Consider the following 20,435-nt stretch of genomic DNA (forward strand, 5'->3'; position numbering starts at 1 on the left):
CTGTGCGGAGTTTGCATGTTCTCCCCGTGTCCACGTGGGTTTCCTCCGGGTGCTCCGGTTTCCCCCACAGTCCAAAGACATGCAGGTTAGGTTAACTGGTGACTCTAAATTGACCGTAGGTGTGAATGTGAGTGTGAATGGTTGTCTGCGTCTATGTGTCAGCCCTGTGATGACCTGGCGACTTGTCCAGGGTGTACCCCGCCTTTCGCCCGTAGTCAGCTGGGATAGGCTCCAGCTTGCCTGCGACCCTGTAGAAGGATAAAGCTTCTAGAGATAATGAGATGAGATGAGATGTTTTTGAGGGTGCAATTAAACCATTCGACTAAACCGTCCATTTGTGGGTGATAAACGCTGGTGCGGATCGGCTTAATTCCCAGTAACCCATACAGTTCGTTCAGTGTGCATGACATAAACGTAGTGCCTTGATCAGTCAGAATCTCTTTGGGGATTCCAACTCAGGAGATGATGTGGAAGAGTGCTTCCGCAATACTACGTGCTGAGATATTGCGAAGAGGCACTGCTTCCGGGTATCGCGTTGCATAGTTCACTAGAACTAAAATAAAACGATACCTTCATGTTGACCGATCTAATGGCCCAACGAGATCCATCCCAATTCTTTCAAATGAGGTCTCGATTAATGGCAGAGGGCGCAAAGGGGCTTTTGGAATGGCCGCTGGATTTACTAACTGGCATTCGCAGCACGCCGTACACTACCTACAGACATCGCAGCGAATCCCTGGCCAATAGAACCAGGCCATTATTCAGGCTAGTGTCTTATCGTGCCCCAAGTGTCCAGCCATGGGATTAAAGTGAGCCGCCTGGAATATAAATTTCCGGCGGCTCTTTGGGATCAAAAGCTGTGTGATCGGCTCCTTAGTCTGAGTGTCCTGTGTCACTCGGTATAATCTATCCTTCATAATGGAAAAATAGGGGAAGGACGGGGTGGCATTTGGCTGGAGTGTTTGACCATCGATTACTCTCACTTGGTCAAATGCATGCCGCAGAGTCTCATCTCGCGACTGATCTAATGGGAAATCCGTGAGGGATTCCCCAAGAGAGGGAGGAGGAGCCTGCTGCTCCTCACTCTGATGCAGCGATGACATAGATGACTCTGTGACAGCTGCTCCCACCAATACCACACCGGGACCTCCCCCTGCTGAACTATGGCAGGCCCCACTCTTCACTAAATGAGTCATTAATTCCCCAAATCCCAGCCAATCAGTCCCCAAAATTATCGAGTGGTTAAGGCAAGGATTACCTGCTGCCTTTACTCTAAATTTCTCCCCTTGAAATAGAATGTGGACCGACACTAAAGGGTAGTTGTGAACATCCCTGTGGACACACAACACCTTCACCAATTGTGCTCTCCCCAATGCCTCGTCTTGCACCAGGCTTTGGTGAATTGAGGTCTGATTACAGCCGGAGTCCACCAAAGCCTGATACGTATCCCCTTGTATACTCACCGGTATGTGATACGCTCCAGCCCGATCGAGGGTGGTTCCTGGCACGTCGGGGATCTGGACCACCGTGCCCACCTCCATCGCCGAGCCCACCTCCATTGCCGAGCACTGATGCTGGAGGTGCCCCGGCTCCCCGCAGCGCCAGCAAACTGGCCCGGGCTCTCTCTCTGCACTGGTGTTCCGGAGCTCACTCACCTGAGGGGGGGAGAGACAGACACAGAAGTGGGAAATGGTAGGGCACCACGGGTGCGGCTGGCCGGCTGGGGTGGAGCCGGCCACCGCCTCCGCAGTGGGAGAACGGGGCGAGGACGAGGAACAGAAGGGGGGGAGAGAGAGAGAGAGAGAGAGGAGAGGGGAGAAGAGGAGACTGTTAGGGTTTTGCTGGGATTCGAACCTGGTTCGTTGGTGTGATGATCCAGCAAACCCCCACTAGGCCACCAGGGGAATGACTCAAATGCAGAGGCGTGAGGCGGAAGTAGAAAAAGTAACAAAAGGTTTATTTATACTATGTACACTATATACAATCCAGGGCAAAACAAAAAAAAAACAAAAACAAAGAGTATAATTCAAAAAGAAAAAGGCAAAAATGCAAAAGCTCAGAAGATCCACAAAACACAGTACAAAGGAAACTGGAGATAAACATAACAGCACAAAGACTCCGTGACAAGAGGACTGAACTCAGGGGTATAAATACACAAACTAATTAAGGACACAGGTGAAGATAATTAGGACTAACAGGCAATTAACAAAAAAAAAAAAAAACACAAAACACAGGAACAGTGGCGGCCTCTAGAGGCCAAAATAAATATGACACGAAAAGGAAATAACAGCGGCCTCTAGAGGCCAAAACAGTCCAAGTCCTAACAGGACCCCCCCCCCCCCTCTAGGAGCGTCTCCTGACGTTCCCAGGGCGATCCGGATGGGCCGAATGGAAGTCCCGACACAGTTCTTTATCCAGGACATCCCGAGCAGGAACCCAGCAGCGCTCCTCAGGACCATAGCCCTCCCAGTCCACCAGATATTGCAACCCGCCACGGACCCGGCGGGAGTCAAGCAGGCGATGCACAGTGAACACAGTCTGCCCCTGGAAGATGCGGGGGGGTGGGGGGTTCCTAGGGGCAGGGGCATATGTAGACGTCAGTACAGGCCGCAACAGGGAAACATGGAAAGTGGGGTTGATCCTCAGAGTCCGGGGCAACTGGAGCCGGTAGGAGACAGGGTTCACCCTGCGCACCACCTTGAAGGGGCCAATGTAGCGAGGAGCAAGCTTGCGGTTCTCCACCCGCAGCGGAAGGTCCTTAGTGGACAGCCAAACCCGCTGCCCAGGGCGGAAAGTGTGTGCAGGTCTTCTGTGGCGGTTGGCCTGAGTCTGGTTGGTTCTGGAGGTCTGTATGAGGGTCTTCCTGACCTTGCTCCAGGTCTTGCGACACCGTCTCACATATTGGTTGACCGGGGGCACCCCCGCGTCCTCCTCCTGGTCCGGGAACAGAGGTGGCTGGAACCCGAATTGGCACTGGAATGGCGACAGCTTGGTGGCCGATGACTGGAGGGTGTTGTGGGCGTACTCTGCCCATGGCAGCCAGGTGCTCCACGATGTCGGGTTATCCATAGCCAGGCCTCGCAGGGTGGTTTCCAGGTCCTGGTTGAGCCTCTCCGTCTGACCATTGGACTGTGGGTGAAACCCAGAGGAGAGGCTGGCAGTGGCTCCGATGACCTTGCAGAACCCGTGCCACACTCGGGAGGAGAACTGGGGCCCTCGGTCTGAGACAATGTCCTGTGGAAGACCAAAGACTCGGAAGACATGATTAAATATAAGTTTCGCTGTTTCAAGAGCAGAGGGGAGTTTGCACAGAGGTATGAAGCGGCAGGCCTTGGAGAATCTGTCAACAATGACCAAAATGACCATGTTACCTTGTGACTCAGGGAGACCCGTGATGAAGTCGACTGCCACGTGGGACCAGGGACGCCGGGGAATGGTCAGAGGATGCAGGAGACCCTGGGGACGCTGTCGTGGGTTTTTGGTTCTGGTGCAAACCTCACAGGACAGGACAAATGACCTTACTTCCTGCTCCATGTTAGGCCACCAGAAGCGTCTTTTCAGGAAGTCCAGGGTCCTCCGAGCTCCCGGGTGGGCGGTGAGAGGGGAAGAGTGACCCCACTGGAGAACCTTGGCCCGGGCTTGATGTGGGACGTACAAGAGGCCCGGTGGCCCCGTCCCAGGACCAGGGTCCTGGCGTTGGGCTCGTCGAACAGCCTCCTCAATACCCCAGCAGACAGGGGCCACAATCTGGGACACCGGGATAATAGGCCCGACTTCATTCTCCCTGTTAGTGGCAGAGAACAGCCTGGACAGTGCGTCAGGTTTGGTGTTCTTGGAGCCGGGACGGTACGAGAGGGTGAAGTCAAACCGACTGAAAAACAGGGCCCACCTAGCCTGTCGAGGGTTCAGTCTCTTGGCTTGCTGGAGGTACTCCAGGTTCTTGTGGTCAGTCCAAACCAGGAATGGATGTTGCGCTCCCTCCAGCCAGTGCCTCCACTCCTCAAGGGCCAGTTTGACCGCTAGCAGTTCTCGATCCCCCACATCATACCGGGACTCCGCAGGACTCAGGCGGTGGGAGAAGTAAGCGCAGGGGTGCAGCTTTCCTTCCGAACGTTGAGAGAGTACCGCGCCGACACCACTGTCCGAGGCGTCCACCTCCACGATGAATGGTTGGGAGGTGTCCGGGAGGACCAGAATGGGTGCCGTGCAGAAGCGGGCCTTGAGGTCTTTGAACGCCTTTTCTGCCTGAGGAGACCAGCCATAAGATCCACCTGTCCCTTTGGTGAGGTCTGACATGGGTGCTGCCACAGAACTGAAGTTCCTGATGAACTTGCGGTAGAAGTTAGCGAATCCTAAGAACCGCTGAACCTCCTTAACGGACTTGGGAGTAGGCCAGTCCCGGACGGCCAGGGTCTTGGCAGGATCCATTTGGAGTTGGCCTGTCCGTACAATAAATCCCAGAAAGGAGACCTCGGGAACATGAAATTCGCATTTCTGGGCCTTGGCGAACAGATTGTTCTGCAGCAGCCTCTGGAGAACCTGGCGGACATGGTGGCGGTGCTCCTGCACGGTCTTGGAAAAGATAAGGATGTCATCGAGGTAGACAAAGACGTACAGGTTAATCATGTCCCTTAAGACGTCGTTGATTAGGGCCTGAAAAACAGCTGGTGCGTTGGTGAGTCCGAAGGGCATCACCTGGTATTCGTAGTGCCCAGACGGGGTGTTAAAGGCAGTCTTCCACTCGTCTCCCTGTTGGATACGGATGAGGTGGTATGCGTTCCGTAGGTCCAACTTGGTGAAGACGGTGGCGCCTTGGAGCAGGTCGAAAGCAGTGGACATCAGCGGAAGGGGATATCGGTTGCGCACAGTGATCTTGTTCAGGCCCCTGTAGTCAATACATGGTCGAAGCCCCCCATCCTTCTTGCCGACAAAGAAGAAGCCGGCACCAGCAGGTGAGGTGGAGGGTCGAATGAACCCAGAGACCAGGGCGTCTTTGAGGTATTCCTCCATAGCCTTGCGTTCTGGCTGAGAGAGGGAAAACAGTCTGCCACGAGGAGGGGTAGTCCCAGGGAGCAAGTCGATGGCACAGTCGTAGGCCCGGTGCGGGGGAAGAACGGCGGCCCTGCTCTTGCTGAATACCTCCTTGAGATCCCAGTACTCTGTGGGAACTTGAGATAACTCGGTGAGATCAGGGGGCTCGGCAGGAGACACAGGAGAGCTAGAGAGCAGACAAGAGGCATGGCATGCAGGGCCCCATTCCACAACCTGGCTTGTTACCCAGTCTATGCGAGGGTTGTGGCGAGTAAGCCAAGGAAGGCCTAGAATAACTGGGAACTCAGGTGAAGGAATCAGGTGCAGGGATATTTCTTCCTTGTGACCTTGAGACTGGAGGAAGACTGGAGAAGTAACTTGGGTGACTCTTCCATCACCTAATGCTTGGCCATCGAGGGCAGACACAGACAGAGGGACTTCAAGAGGTGCAGTAGGTATATTGATGCTTTGGGCGAAGTGAATATCCATAAAGTTCCCAGCCGCCCCTGAGTCTATCAAAGCTTGACAAGAGTGGACAGACTCACCCCAGGAGATGGAGACCGGGATGTAGATTCCTTGGCCAGGGAGTCCGGGAGAGAGGGTAGGCCCCGTCACAACCCTTCCTTGGCTGGACGGGGCGGTCCTTTTCCCAAGAGTTCGGGACATGATGCTCGGAAGTGACCAGGCTTGCCACAGTAGATGCAGCACTTGTCCCTCCTTCTGCGCTCCCTCTCAGATGCAGAGAGGCGAGTACGACCCACTTGCATGGGTTCTGGACAGTCACTGAAGGAGGTAGACGGTTTCCAGGTAGAGGTAGGGAGGCTGGGGGGGCTCAAGGCTTGGTGGCGGTCTCTCATCCTGTTGTCCAGACGAATAGCATGTGAGATGAGGGTTTCGAGGTCACTTGGGCATCCAATAGAGGCCAGACCGTCCTTGATGGGGTCAGACAGACCATGGTGGAAGGCTGACACCAGGGCAGTCTCGTTCCATCCACTTACTGCTGCGAGTGTTCGGAACGAGATGGCGTAATCTGCGACGCCTCCTCCTTGCCAGATGGACATGAGCTTTCGGGCTGCGTCGGTACTGATGTCTGCCTGATCGAAGACCCGAAGCATCTCTTCAGAAAACAGCTGGAAATCAAAGCACTCAGGTCCCTGTCTTTGCCAGATAGCAGTAGCCCAGGCTCGCGCCTTACCAGCTAATAAGGTGATCACAAAGGCAATCTTGCGGCGATCCGTAGTGTAGGTGGTAGGCTGAAGCTCAAAGGTGAGTTGACACTGGGTAAGGAACTCTCGGCACTCACTGTGCTTGCCGTCATACCTCTGTGGTGCAGGAAGGCTGGGTTCGCGAGGTGAAGAAGGCAGCATGGCAGGAGGCACTGGAGCAGGAGTGGGAGCTGGATCAGGAGCAGGAGATGCAGGCAGAGATGTCAGCTGTGCCAGGGTTTTCCCAATTTGCTGAAGCAGTTCCTCGTGGCGAGCAAGGGCCTCACGTTGGCTGGTGAGCGTACGTCCATGAGCGTCCATGGTCGCTCCGAAGCGTGTCAAAGCTGCCATAATTCCCTGAAGGTTGGCCGGGTAGACAGTTGAAGCAGCCTCTGCTGAGTCGGTCATGACGGAGTCTTTCTGTTAGGGTTTTGCTGGGATTCGAACCTGGTTCGTTGGTGTGATGATCCAGCAAACCCCCACTAGGCCACCAGGGGAATGACTCAAATGCAGAGGCATGAGGCGGAAGTAGAAAAAGTAACAAAAGGTTTATTTATACTATGTACACTATATACAATCCAGGGCAAAACAAAAAAAAACAAAAACAAAGAGTATAATTCAAAAAGAAAAAGGCAAAAATGCAAAAGCTCAGAAGATCCACAAAACACAGTACAAAGGAAACTGGAGATAAACATAACAGCACAAAGACTCCGTGACAAGAGGACTGAACTCAGGGGTATAAATACACAAACTAATTAAGGACACAGGTGAAGATAATTAGGACTAACAGGCAATTAACGAAAAAAAAAAAAAACACAAAACACAGGAACAGTGGCGGCCTCTAGAGGCCAAAATAAATATGACACGAAAAGGAAATAACAGCGGCCTCTAGAGGCCAAAACAGTCCAAGTCCTAACAGAGACATGCTGTCCTGCCATCAGAACAGCCGCCAAATGGTCCTCTGCCAGCTCGATGGCCTGATCCAGCGACTCCGGGCGATGGCACTGGACCCACTCCACTCTTCCCTTGGGAAGTCAGGCGATGAATTGTTCCAGCACCACCAGATCGACGATTCCCTTGGCATCGTGGTTGTCGGCCCTCAGCCACCGCCGGCAGGTGTCCCAGAGTTGCTGGCCAAATGTGAATGGCCGGCCAACCTCCTCCAGGCGCAGAGCGCGGAAGCGCTGTCATTGTTGCTCCGAGGTGCGACCCATACACTGGAGGATGGCCCGGTGGAGGTTGGAGTAGACCAGCTGGCTGTCGGCGGGGAGCTGTAGTGCGGCCAGCTGTGCCTCACCCGTTAGCAGGGGGAGGAGGCGCACCATGTGCTGTTCCACCGGCCAGCCCCACGCCTCTGCTGCCTGCTCAAAGAGCACGAGGAAGGCCTCGGGGTCGTCGTGCGGGCCCATCTTCATTAGGGTGAAGTGGGGAGGGCCCGCGTTGGTGGAGGTGGTGGACCCCGCTGATGCGAGTAGGTGCTGGAATACCTGGCAGTCTTCCTGCTGCGCCAACACCAGGGCCTCAAACCTTTGCTTCTGCTCCTTCCGGAGGGCGACCAGTGCCTGGTGCTGGCTCTGTTGGGCTGTGGCGAGGGCATGGATCAGGTCCTTGAAGGGGGAGGACTCCATGGGGCTGTTCTCCTCTGTGCTCTGATCCCGGGTTTCGGCACCACTGTAGGAATCAGAGCAGGTGGGTGGAGCACAGAAGTATGGCAGGCCAGAACTGAGTTCCAAAAACTCTTTTTATTTGTAGCTTTTCAGCTTTTCACACTCTCCCAGCCACGCATGTGCACACACACAAGTCTTCTGGTTGGGGAGAGAGCTCCCTTCCTCTGCTCTCTCTCTCTCCTTTTATAGGGTGCGGTCACTGGGGAAGACACACAATCACAGGTTAACTAACATCAGGTGCAGTGATTCTGCCACTTACCTTCCCTGACTCCGCCCTCCATTCACAGACCGATGCTTGACCACACCCTTGCTGCCACAGCTGTATAATAGAGTCCCCTATAACCAGAGCTCTTTCAGGTTTCTCAGTGGGTGCATCACTGAGGAGGGCAAACCTGTTCAACATGTGAAGCGGAGAGGAGTGGTGTTCCCATGGGCGAGCCTCAGTGGTAGCTTTGGTTCTACGCTTATGCCACCAAGTCATCACCCATTCACCCTGCTGTGAGGGCTCTAATGCCGGGGTTGGGGGATTTTTAACTCCACCTAGGGCATCCAGACTTTTCCCTGTAGAAACTACACTGTTCTCATTCTCACTTGCCCTCTCTAAAGTCTGGATATGCACCTCCAAAGCTGCAGTCTTCTCTGTCAGAGAGCTAACTAATCTGCACTTATCACAAATAAAGCTATCACTTGCAATGGAGGAAGAATGACTAAACTTCCTGCACTCAGCACACTGAACAAGCTGAAGGTTTGCCATGATGAAAGGATTCATGTACCTTAATTGAGGATCTGTTGATATTAAAGCAGATCTGATGTGGAAGGCCTCCACTTGTGGTCTTTATGCAGGAGGAGAAAAAAGAAATCTTCCAGCCTTGACGTTCTTCCAAAAAAATTTATAATGCGGAAAAAGGAAAGCGAAAGTGAAATTGCAATAATAAATGAAAAGGACACTGGAAAATTATTTGTAGAGAAAATAAAAAATATTAGTGATTAATGCCAACACTCGCAAAAAAAAGACTCGTCGCAAACAACTCGGAAACCAGAAAGTACGTTGCACAGAATGCGCATGCACCAACTCTCACACTTGAATGTGTGTGTCCTCCCTTGGTGTCTCCTGTAGTCTACTATCATCTCCTTAGTTTTACTGACCTTGATAGAGTTCGTTGTCCTGGAACCAACTGGTTAATGCCTTCACTTCCTTTCTGTATGCCATCTCATCATTGTTGGTAATGAGGCCCAAGATGGTTGTATTGTCAGCAAACTTAATGATCAGTGATGGGAATAAAGGCGTTAGAAATAAACAGTGTTACTAACGGCGTTATTTTTTTAGTAACGAGTAATCTAACTAATTACTTTTTACATCGTTATAATGCCGTTCCCATTACTTACAATAAAATGCTATGCGTTACTTTATTAGAGCTGTTTTCATCTGGCATTGTTCAGCCTTTCTTTACTCTGCTTTAGTGCGGGGCAGGGGAGATGCGAGACAATGGCATAGTTAGCCAATCAGAGTAGATTTGGACAACATATATACAACATACGTAGGTAGGCTATGTCTACTGTATTACTGCGCACACTTTCAATCAGAAGACACAGCGATGGTGAGCGGTCAGCCCAAGACTGCGTTTTCAAATTGGAAATACAGCCATTACTTTTCATTACTTGAAATAAAAGGCAAAAATGTCTACATGCAATGCACATTATGTCGAGGAACAAAGTGTTTGTCCTCATCAGTGGCCAGTAATTCAAACCTTATGAAGCACCTCACCTCATCTCATGGCAGTACCAAGCTAGTGGCCAAGAATGCCCAAGGTAATGAAGATTCAAGGGTCGCCATACTCATGACCACATCGCAGCTGAGCTTGAGAGCATCCATTCATCCTTTGGGATAGCCCATAAAATTACATCAACTGTCACTGATAATGGCTCTAATTTCGTTAAGGCCTTCAAAAGGTACCAGCCAATCGAGGATGACTCTGATGTTGACGAGGATGATGAGGTGACTTTTACAAACATTAATGAGGTCTTGCAAAACTGTGAGGATGACGGTGGTGATGTTGTGATTTCTTTGCCGCCACACCAGAGATGCGCATCTCACACTTTGAACCTTGTTTCATGCACTGATATAGACAAGTGGTTACTGTCTAGAGCAGAAACAAAAGCTGTATACAGAAGTGCGACCGCAAAGTGCGCAGCCTTATGGAATAAGGGCAGTCGTTCCACAGTGGCAGCAGAAACTGTAGATGATGTCATTGCCAAAAAACTCTTGGTCCCTTACAGCACATGATGGAATTTGTTTTATGATGCCATGGCATGATTGTGTGACATCCCAATGGTCGAATTAAACACCATCTCCTCCAAGTTTGGTCTAGCAGCCCTAATAGAACGGGAGCATAAATTCATTCGGGAGTATTGCACAGTCATGAGGCCACTCACAGTGGCCCTAGACATTCTTCAAGGGGAGGATAACTGCTTTTTTGGAACACTTCTACCCACATTGGAGACTTTAATATTTAAGACAATGGAACTGAAGAAGAATGGTCTGCAAATATTAATGGATCTTCCAGAGGCAGTTGTCATGGTAAGGACTGTATTTAATTTCTACCTAAACAAACAGTTGCATTTTTGCATTTATTTGGACCAGACATACAAATGATAGAATAGGAGAGCATAGTTTACTTTAAATAACTTTAATAAGTAAATAATTTAATTTAATAATTAATTTAATAATTAAATAACTTTAATTTTACATTATGAACAAATATTTAATGTAAAATTAAACATAGCTTATTTTCATGTGTGTATATATATATATATATATATATATATATATATATATATATATATATATATATATATATATAAAATCATAATCAGTGTGTGTTATGGAGAATAGGCCAATAATATTCTCTGCATGCTTACATATCATTTCAGGCAATCAAAACAAGATTTGCTGAGGTGTTAGAGAGCAAGGAGGCTCTGTTGGCTGCTGTGACTCTGCCCAAGTTTAAACTTAGGTGGATACATGCACAGGACAGAAAGGACAAGGCCAAGGCAAGTCTGCTGGCAGAGTGCCGAAAAACTGTCTTAGACCAAGACCAGCAAGCAGGTACCTGCATACCTACACAACACACCGACTCAGCCAAAGAGTCTGAGTTCTTTTCCTTTGAGGATGAAGATGACACCTCTGCTATTCCTGAAAATGAAGTTGCAGATTATTTCAAGTCAGGAGCACAAGGGATGGACTCTCTTAATGACTTTGCATTGATAAAGAAAATTTCTCTCAGATATAATGCAGCCACTCCATCCAGTGCCCCAGTAGAGAGATTATTTAGCCTGGGGAAACTTGTTTTCACACCAAAGAGGAACAGACTCTCTGATCAGAAGTTTGAGAAGCTTCTCATTTTGAGATACAACCACTGGTTTAATGGCTAGGATGGATGGATGGATGAAGGAGTGGATGATTGGACAGATGAATGAATGTTTAGGAGTTAAACTGGACTAGTTAAACTATGTGGCAAATAACAGTGATTGATATTGTAATAGAGGCAGAGAGAATTACAACAGTTATTGAGATCTCTACTGTGAGAACAACATTGTGTACTGTATTGGATTGTTAGAGGCCAGAGATAGCCATTGAGTTTTATTTTTATTTTTTATTTTTTGCCTGTTTACACATTTGGATGCCTTAGTGTTGCATTCTACTGTATTGCACTTTTTCAGTATTTTACTGAAAGCACCTCACGTTGTTAAACTAATTATGCTACTTTTGTGAGGGAAAAAATGCTTGAAGTACAGTATGTCTGGCAGTTGTCTTAAGTTGCATACCAGTTTGATTTATTTAATATGCACTATGAAGAGTCTGTATACATATATTTTATTATTATTTATTTTTTGGTACATTGCTTGACATGCATAATTTCATTTTTGACTTGTGTGATAGCCAGTTGCAGCTCTTGTTTAAGTTAAGTGAATAAATATCAAAAGTTCTAAAACATTTAGAAACTGAGTTTTATTCTATCATTAGTAACACAATTTTAATAACTACAAAAATATATTAAATTTGATAGATGTCTTATCTCACATTGTCCCACAAAAATATTAATATAGTGTAGATAACTTTACTAATTGGTTCTGTTAAGTGTCCATTTCAGTCATTAAACACATTTAACATTCACTTTTATTATGATTACACTAATTGAATTTGATTTTTTTTTTTTTGGGGGGGGGGGGAGTGTAACACAAAATGTAACGGAATAATTACTTTCCCTGGTAATGAGTTACTTTTATGACAAAGTAACTCAGTTACTAACTCAGTTACTTTTTGGGAAAAGTAACTAGTAACTATAACTAATTACTTTTTGAAAGTAACATGCCCAACACTGTTAATGATGATGTTGGAGCTGTGTTTAGCAGTACAGTCATGAGTGAACAAGGAGTACAAGAGGGGACTAAGCACACAGCCCTGTGGTGTGCCTGTGTTCAGGATCAGCAAGGAGGAAGTGTGGCTACTGATTCTCACCACCTGAGGTCTGCCTATCAGAAAGTTGAAGCTCCATCTGTAAATGGATGTCCCCAGTCTGAGATCATCAGTCTTTGAGACAAATTTTGAAGGGATAATGGTGTTGAATGCCAAACTGGAATCAACAAATAGCATTCCAAATAATGTATTACCTTTTTTTCCAGGTGGGTGAGGGCACTGTGTGTTGCCCAGGCAATAGAATCCTATGTGGCCCTGTTTGATCTGTAGGTGAACCTAAGAGTATCTAAGGTGTCAGGGAGGGAGGAGCAGATGTGAGTTTTTACCAGCTGCTTGAAGCACTTTATGATGATTGATGTCAGTGCAATGGGTTGGTAGTCATTCAGACAGGTGACCTTGGATTTATTAGGGACAGGAATGATGGTGGATGCCTTGAGGGAAGTGGGGACCACAGACTGTCTCAGGGAGAGGTTGAAGAGCTTGGTGAATACCTCTGCCAGCTGATTAGTGCAAGCCCTGAGATCATGGCCAGGAATACTGTCTGGCCCTGCAGCTTTGTGAGGTTTGACCCTTTTGAAGGACCGTCTCACATCAGCCATTTCTAGGAGCAGTGTAGCCACCTCCCTGCCCACATGAGGACATATGCTGGGTTCTTTGTTGGCCACATCAAACTGAACATAGAAGGTGTCTCTCTTCCAGGAGAGATGTGGTAGGATGGACACTAACTCTGTGCTCCTTTATGTAGTCCATGATGCAGCATAATCCCCTCCACATGTGTTTGAGGTCAGAGCTGTGGTAGTTGGATTCCACTTTTTCCCTGTTGCCCCTCTTGGCATTCCTAATGGACTTCCGGAGGTCATATCTGGCTGCTCTGTAGGCCTCAGAATCACCTGAGCTGAAGGCAGAGGTCTGTGCTTTGATCTCAGCACAAATTTCACAATTAATACAGGGTTTCTGGTTTGGATATGTGCAGACAGTGGCTTTTGGAAGAACATCATCAATGCATTTCCTTATATAGTCTGTGACAGACTCTGGAAATACATTGATGTTGACATCAGCTGCATCCTCAAACATCTGCCAGTCAGTTATCTCAAAGCAGTTCTGTAAGAGCCCCTCAGCCTCACTGTCCCTTTTGTAAATGTGCTTAGTAACTGTTTTTTGCTGTTTCAGGCCAAGTTTACATTAGACCATATCTGTCTCGTTTTCTTCACGGATGCACTGTCCGTTTACATTAAAATGCCTGGAAACACCGGGAAACGGGAATCCGCCAGGGTCCACGTATTCAATCTAGATCGTGTCTGGTCCGGTGCTGTATAAACATTGAGAATACGCGGATATGCTGTGCTGAGCTCTAGCTGGCGTCGTCATTGGACAACGTCACTGTGACATCCACCTTCCTGATTCGCTGGCGTTGGTCATGTGACGCGACTGCTGAAAAACGGCGCGGACTTCCGCCTTGTATCACCTTTCATTAAAGAGTATAAAAGTATGAAAATACTGCAAATACTGATGCAAATACTGCCCATTGTGTAGTTATGATTGTCTTTAGGCTTGCCATCCTTCCATTTGCAAGTGGTAAGTGATATGCGCTGAGATCACACACACAGCGGCTCAGTCCCGAATCACTGCTTGTGCACTTCACTCGCGTGCTCTGTGAGCTGCGCAGGGCCGGAGTGCGCACCCTCCAGAGGGCACTCGCTGTTCAGGGCGGAGTGATTTGGAGTGCAGGATGCCTGCGGAGCCGAGCGTATCCATGTATTGGTGTTGCTGTGTGCACACTAATCATTTTAAAAACGTTAATCTGATGATCCGCTGATATGGTCTAATGTAAACCCCACCTCAGTCTCTGCCTATATGAGGGCAGCAGTAATACAGAACAATGGTCTGCCTTTCCAAAAGCTGGGCAGGGGAGAGGTTTGTAATTGTCCTTGAATGGTGTAACTGTCAGTGCGTTTACATGCACATCCAAATCGAGCTACTGTCGGTAATCGAGCTAAGGGTCCCAGCAGGGGTGCCAGAGAAATCCAATCCTACATGCACACAAGGAAATTGAGCTACTGTGTGAGGTACATTGTGCACCCGAGCCACAGGTGGCGCTACACGCCCCATCGTGTTGGTACACTTCCGGTTGTCATCATGAAGAAGAGCTATTCAAGAGTATAAACAAAGTTATCAGTTCCGTGTTCGTTCGTTCTCCTTGTTCCTCCTGACCTCTTCTGCTGCTCGCTACTACTACTGTTGTCATGCCGACCGAGGATGTTGTGTTTCCCGCTTGTGGTCTCATCACTCGTCACTTCCGGAAGGGGCAGTGCTGAAGTAAGTAGCTCGACTATGTAGCTTGATAGGGTTTACATACACTAAGTAGCTCGGCTACAATTGCATAATCTAGGTCGCGTAGCTCGATTACGAGAAATCCAGTTCGGTTCGATTTCAGCCGAGCTAAGGTGTTTCCATGGCATTTAGAACTTTGATTTCAGTCGAGCTACGGCAGAAATTCGATTTTCTCTATGTGCATGTAAACGCACTGAATGATGCAGTGTCTGATCACCTCTGGTAGGAGAAGTAGTATGCTGGTGGTATTTTGGGAGGACTTTCTTCATGTTGACTTTGTTGAAGTCTTTTGGGTATGTGTTCTCTAGACTGTTAATAATGCCATACAGTTCATCCAGAGCTGAAAACTTTTCAGCTTGCAGGGGTATATTAACAGCTGAGTAAAAGGGTCTAACATTAATTGTCAGCAGCTCCAGAGCTTGAAAGCAGTACTTTGCTAAGATGCAAACATCCATGGCCCATGAAGCGTTAACCATAAAGCACACACCCCCTCCCCTTGACTTGCCTGAGTCCTTCATTCTATCTTGCTGGTAAACAGTGAAACCCTCTGGTGTGATGGCACAGTTGGGGATGCAGGGCTCTAGCCACATCTTTATAAACACCAAAACACAGCAGTTTCTGATGTCCCTTCGGTGTTTAATCTATGTGCACAGCTCATCCAGTTTGTTGTCCAAAGACTGAACATTAGCAAGCACAATGCTGGGCAGAGGAGGCTTATTGTTTCTCTGTCATGAGTAGCACAGAACTCCAGCACAGTTCCCTCTCTTTGTTTTCCTCTGGTGATGCACAAGTAAACAAAAGACCCAGGGGAGTTCACCATCCGCGATATCAAAAGTTGGTTGAAAGTCTAAACTGGTTGGCAGTCACAACTCCAAAAGAGTTTGTCAGTCATACTGAATGTATGATAGCACTGTATGTGCAAAAAGAGCCAGTAATAAAGAATAAATAAATGCTAATTTGCTGAGATGCCTCAGAGCACTCAACGGTGTCTATTATCTTATGGTGCAACCAGAATAGGTTCCACTGCAATAACAGTGGCGTAATTTATCAACCACCTGCTTGAGATGACCCTTCATGCAATTTCCTTGTGATCTCCTCTATAGTCACTCCTGCCATTCCTAGGTCTTTGTTGCATTTACAGTGATTTTTATGCAATCAATGCAGCTGTCAGTTTGAGCAGAACAATTAATTACATTAGCTAAGAAGGCTAAGATCTGAACCTTGTCTACCAACATAGCGTCTGGTTGTATTGAACATCTATGTCCACAAGTCTGACTATTAGCTTGCTCCATTCCCCTATCTTGATCTAATGCCATGGGGATACATGGTGGTTTGACTTCTTTAACAGCCTCAGCATATGATACCTGATGGACAACTTTATATGTCTGTATCTCCTGTGCATGTTGCTGCATGACAAATCCCTTATAAGCTGCACTACATGAACCTCCACATTTGCAACATTTGGGTCCAACTCCGACTCCACATTGCCCATACTCATGATCCCTGCCACACTGGCAACACCTTCCCTTTACACGCTGCCACTACGTGTCCTATTTGCTGACATTTAAAGCACTGCAATAGGGTTGGTATGTCCTTTCTGACAGAGTAACTGACAACCAATCATTAGCCTTTTTGGAAGTTGTTCATCACTGAAGTAAAGCAATACTGCCTTGGTAGGCTCTTTCTTTCCCTCCCTAGTACTGGTATTAAAACAAGTCCCCTTCACCAGTGTCCCTCCCTCCATACATGATTTCATTACCTCTTTTGTAATTGTCAAGGGAACACCTGTGATAACTCCTCTTACCTCACTCCTTGCCCCTGTCTCCACATTCCACCATTTCCTTCCCTAATTTATTTACCTTCAATGCCTTTTCCTGCTGTTCCTTGGATTTGCAAACAACAACAATTTTGTCACTACCTACATACTTAGCTGATACTACCACCCCTATGGTTTCTTTTATTAGTTTAGTAAGTCTTAGTGGATTTGAAACATTGTGATTAATGATAACCAACTTGAATTTGATAAGTACTTTTCATTCTTCAACACCAATCTTTCTATATTTACTTATGGGACTACCTTCTCCTTCCATCTGCATCATCCTTTTACTTTTCAGTCCTGTGCACTTTGGTGTGTGCACCTGAAGGACTCTCGGGCACATTCTGGACTCCACGTGCACCAAGCAGACTCTCATATGCGTGCTGTTAATGAGGCTCACCTGCACATAATCAAGAGGCATCAGCATGCCTATATAAAGACTGAGAAAATGCACGTTCAGTGCGAAGTATTACGCCACATCAGTGCGCATTACCGAGCCTTGTTTTCCATGTTAGATTTCCTGGTTTTCTGATTCCTGTGCCTGTTCCTAGTCTCCATTGCTCTCTGTGCCTGTGATAGTCTGTTTGTGCCTTGTCTGACCTTTTGCTTGTTTTACATTCATGAGATTGCATGCCATTTTGGATTGTTTGCCAGTGTGTTTTCACTTTTCTTAATGAAGATTACTCCTGCACTTGCATCTGTCTCCAACCGCACCTCTGACATTACTGCTTTGAATATCATTAGTCATTTTTCTTACAGAAACTCATTCTATTGAAGTTATTTCCTCTCTCCTCCTCTATTGACTCACTCCCACCACTATTGCTGATACCTGCCATTGTGTCGGCAAAGTGAGCAAAAGAAGCAAGAGTTCTGGCCAGCCACTGACCATTTGATCAACACCCTTGCTCTAACAAAACAAAAATTTATGAAAGAAAATGAACACTTGCTCACTTATCAACAAACACCACCACAACATGTGATTTAGTTACTGAACTATCTTTCTATGCTTCTTCCTCCTTACACCACAACACCAACAAAAATCCAATCAGTCAGCAAATGTCACTTGACTGTGAATGGCCAATCTTGGCAAGTGAGGTCTTGTTTGGAACCTTTTTTTTACAATTGGCCCTTGTGGGTGTCAATCAAATAAGACTAACCTATTAAAATTTATAGGGCAGCTTCTTGAGCGTAGCCAAGGAAGAAAGTGCTATTGCTTTTTCCAAATGTGTGTAACTACAATGTATGCCTAATTAATACATTCCGGAGTGTTGGGATACCAAAAAAGTTAATGTGTTTTTAAAATTATATATGTGACTAAATGTGGAACTTTGCATTTTTTCTTCAATAACACTGTTGGACTATATCCCATTGGAAATGTGCATTATTTACAAAACTGGAAACAGACAGACATCTTCGTAGATAAGCAAGGAAGTAAACATTTATAAAAGTGTATTATTTGGGTTGAAATGTTAGAATTTTATTGTGGCAGTTGTATATTGTTTTACTTTCAAAAAAGCTTCAGTTGTGCTGTTGTGTGTTTTATCTCTGTATCAATATTATTTTGGAGAGGTGTAAGTTGTTTGCCCAGAAGGGAGCTCACATCCCTCCCCTTCCCCATCGTTTTGCACAGCAGCAACTTCATAAACATAATCTACACAATGAAAGACAAGAGTATCATGACTAATCCTATAAGAAACATATGGCAATAAAATATTTCATTTGCTTATATTCATTTAAAATGTCCAATAAGTCCATTTTCATTCTGCCAGGGGAATGGAATGCCTGTTTACTGATAAAAAGTGTTAAGAGCAATTTTTATAATTGCCCGACCCACAGAGTGTCAATCTGCATAAGAAACTATGAACTCTTTGGATTTAGCCTGGATTTTCTGTCTTTTTACACCTTAATCCATAGTGGGGCTATTTCTTTGGAGAGCTTGCCCTCTTACTCCCACAAAATAATCATCCTTCTTTTTCCTTCTTCTGGATTAGATGTCTGTGTGGTGTGGCTTTATGGTGTAATGGAAACTTCTAATAAACACTTCAGAACTCTTGGTAGTTGTCTTTTCAGTTATTTATTATAGTAGATTACATAAACAGAGATATAAAACAGGAAACAAAGAAGAAGAAGACACCACCTCCGGTGATGCCAACGCACTGTGAGTTGTGTCTTAGTGGCTGTTATCTATTATACTCTAAAGGCATTCGCTTACTGCTTGCGTCTGCACGCGATTGGCTCAAGGCTTGGCCTTGAAGTTAGACATCAGCTCTTTGTTAAAGCAGACAAACTGGCATGCTCTAATTAAGTGCTGCAGATGCGTGGTCAGGCATAACATGATATGAAACATAAACAAGACAGCTTGATTATCACCAGCCATTTGAGCCAAGGACACAGAAACACAGAGAATAGGAATGTTCATTCACTAAATGTCCTTCACATTTCCCCCCTTTTTATCCTACAGGATAATAATTGCTAAAAGAAAGAAATGTACATAATTTCAGTGGTAAGATTTCCTGGAGAGATTTGACTTAACACATCACTGAGTGTACAGGGATAATGCTAAGGTTGTTTTGTAAGACATAGATGTCTTAAGTTAATGCTAGCAAGCTATATACATAGATCAGGAAACAATAGAACAGAAAACAACCACAAATGAGTGTTTTAAGCTAGGGCTAATTTCATATCAACTGTGCTGACATCGTCAAACGGTGGGTTATAGTCTTCGTGTGGGTTTGGAGGCCAGTCAGGCAAGTTGTCTGGGTCTATTTTCACCATCTGGTAACCAATATTTGTCAGCTGCCTCTGAAACACAGACATACAACATTGACAGAAAACAGGGAGCAAACATAGCATCACAATCACTAAGCCCAGGACCGGTATGGTGGATGGAATCAGAGTCTTCCATCCACTGAACCAACTGTCTTCAACTCTGTGTCAGCCTGGGTTCCCTGTATCGACCACCAGACGAATCCTCCCGTGAGCCCCAGCAGGATCAGGATGCTCAGGCCCACGACTGGACCTAGCTTATAATGATTTACCCCCTGCCCTTCTTGATGTGTAGTGGTGCTCAGAGGGCGGGCACGCCCTATCAGTAATCGTCCCACCTCATTGGGACTTGGAGGAAACTCAAAACCCTAAGACTTATCTATCGGCTAGACACTAAAATACTCGCACTGTTCCATGCAGTGATGCCTTTCTTTTTTGTGCGCTTTAGTCAGCGCCTGGGTCACTTAGGCCTTCCTTTTCCTCCTGCTCAGCTGGTTCAGGAACCCTCCTGCAGTGGCTAGCATGGATCCACATCACTCTGCCTGTGACCTTCACTGCCGTTGGGGTCATGAGCAGGACCTGGAATGGACCATTCCACTGTGGCTTGTTCCACTTGGTTTGTCGGAAGTCCTTCACCACTATCCAATCCCCTGGTTGTAGATCATGCAGAGGTCCCTCAGTGGGCTTGGAAAGCGCTTCTTTTACCTGTTTTTGGATAGATTTCAAAGCAGAGGACAGCGTTGTACAGTAATTCAGCATTGCATCATCACACAGTGTGGTGTCCGACAGTGTTCCTTGGGCTGGCCCTATCCCCGTGTTGGGTATTCATCCAAACAGAATTTCAAATGGGCTTAACCCATGTTTAGGCCTAGTTTGCATTCTCATTTGTGTGAGTACTACAGGGAGGACCTTTGTACATTCTAGCCCTGTTTCTGAACAAGCTTTGCTGAGTTTATTTTTAACCCTTTGGTGACTGACCCCTTGAAAATGGTTCCTCCAGGAACGATGACGTTTCAGTTGTCAAGACAACGGAAAAACTAAAATACAAAAACAGAAAGATACGTCACAATGCTCTTGTGCACAAAACAAAATGCTCTTGTATTTTGGTTTTTCCGTTGTCTTGACAACTGAAACGTCATCAT

Source organism: Neoarius graeffei, chromosome 7 (genome assembly GCF_027579695.1).
Source record: "Neoarius graeffei isolate fNeoGra1 chromosome 7, fNeoGra1.pri, whole genome shotgun sequence".
NCBI lineage: Eukaryota > Metazoa > Chordata > Actinopteri > Siluriformes > Ariidae > Neoarius > Neoarius graeffei.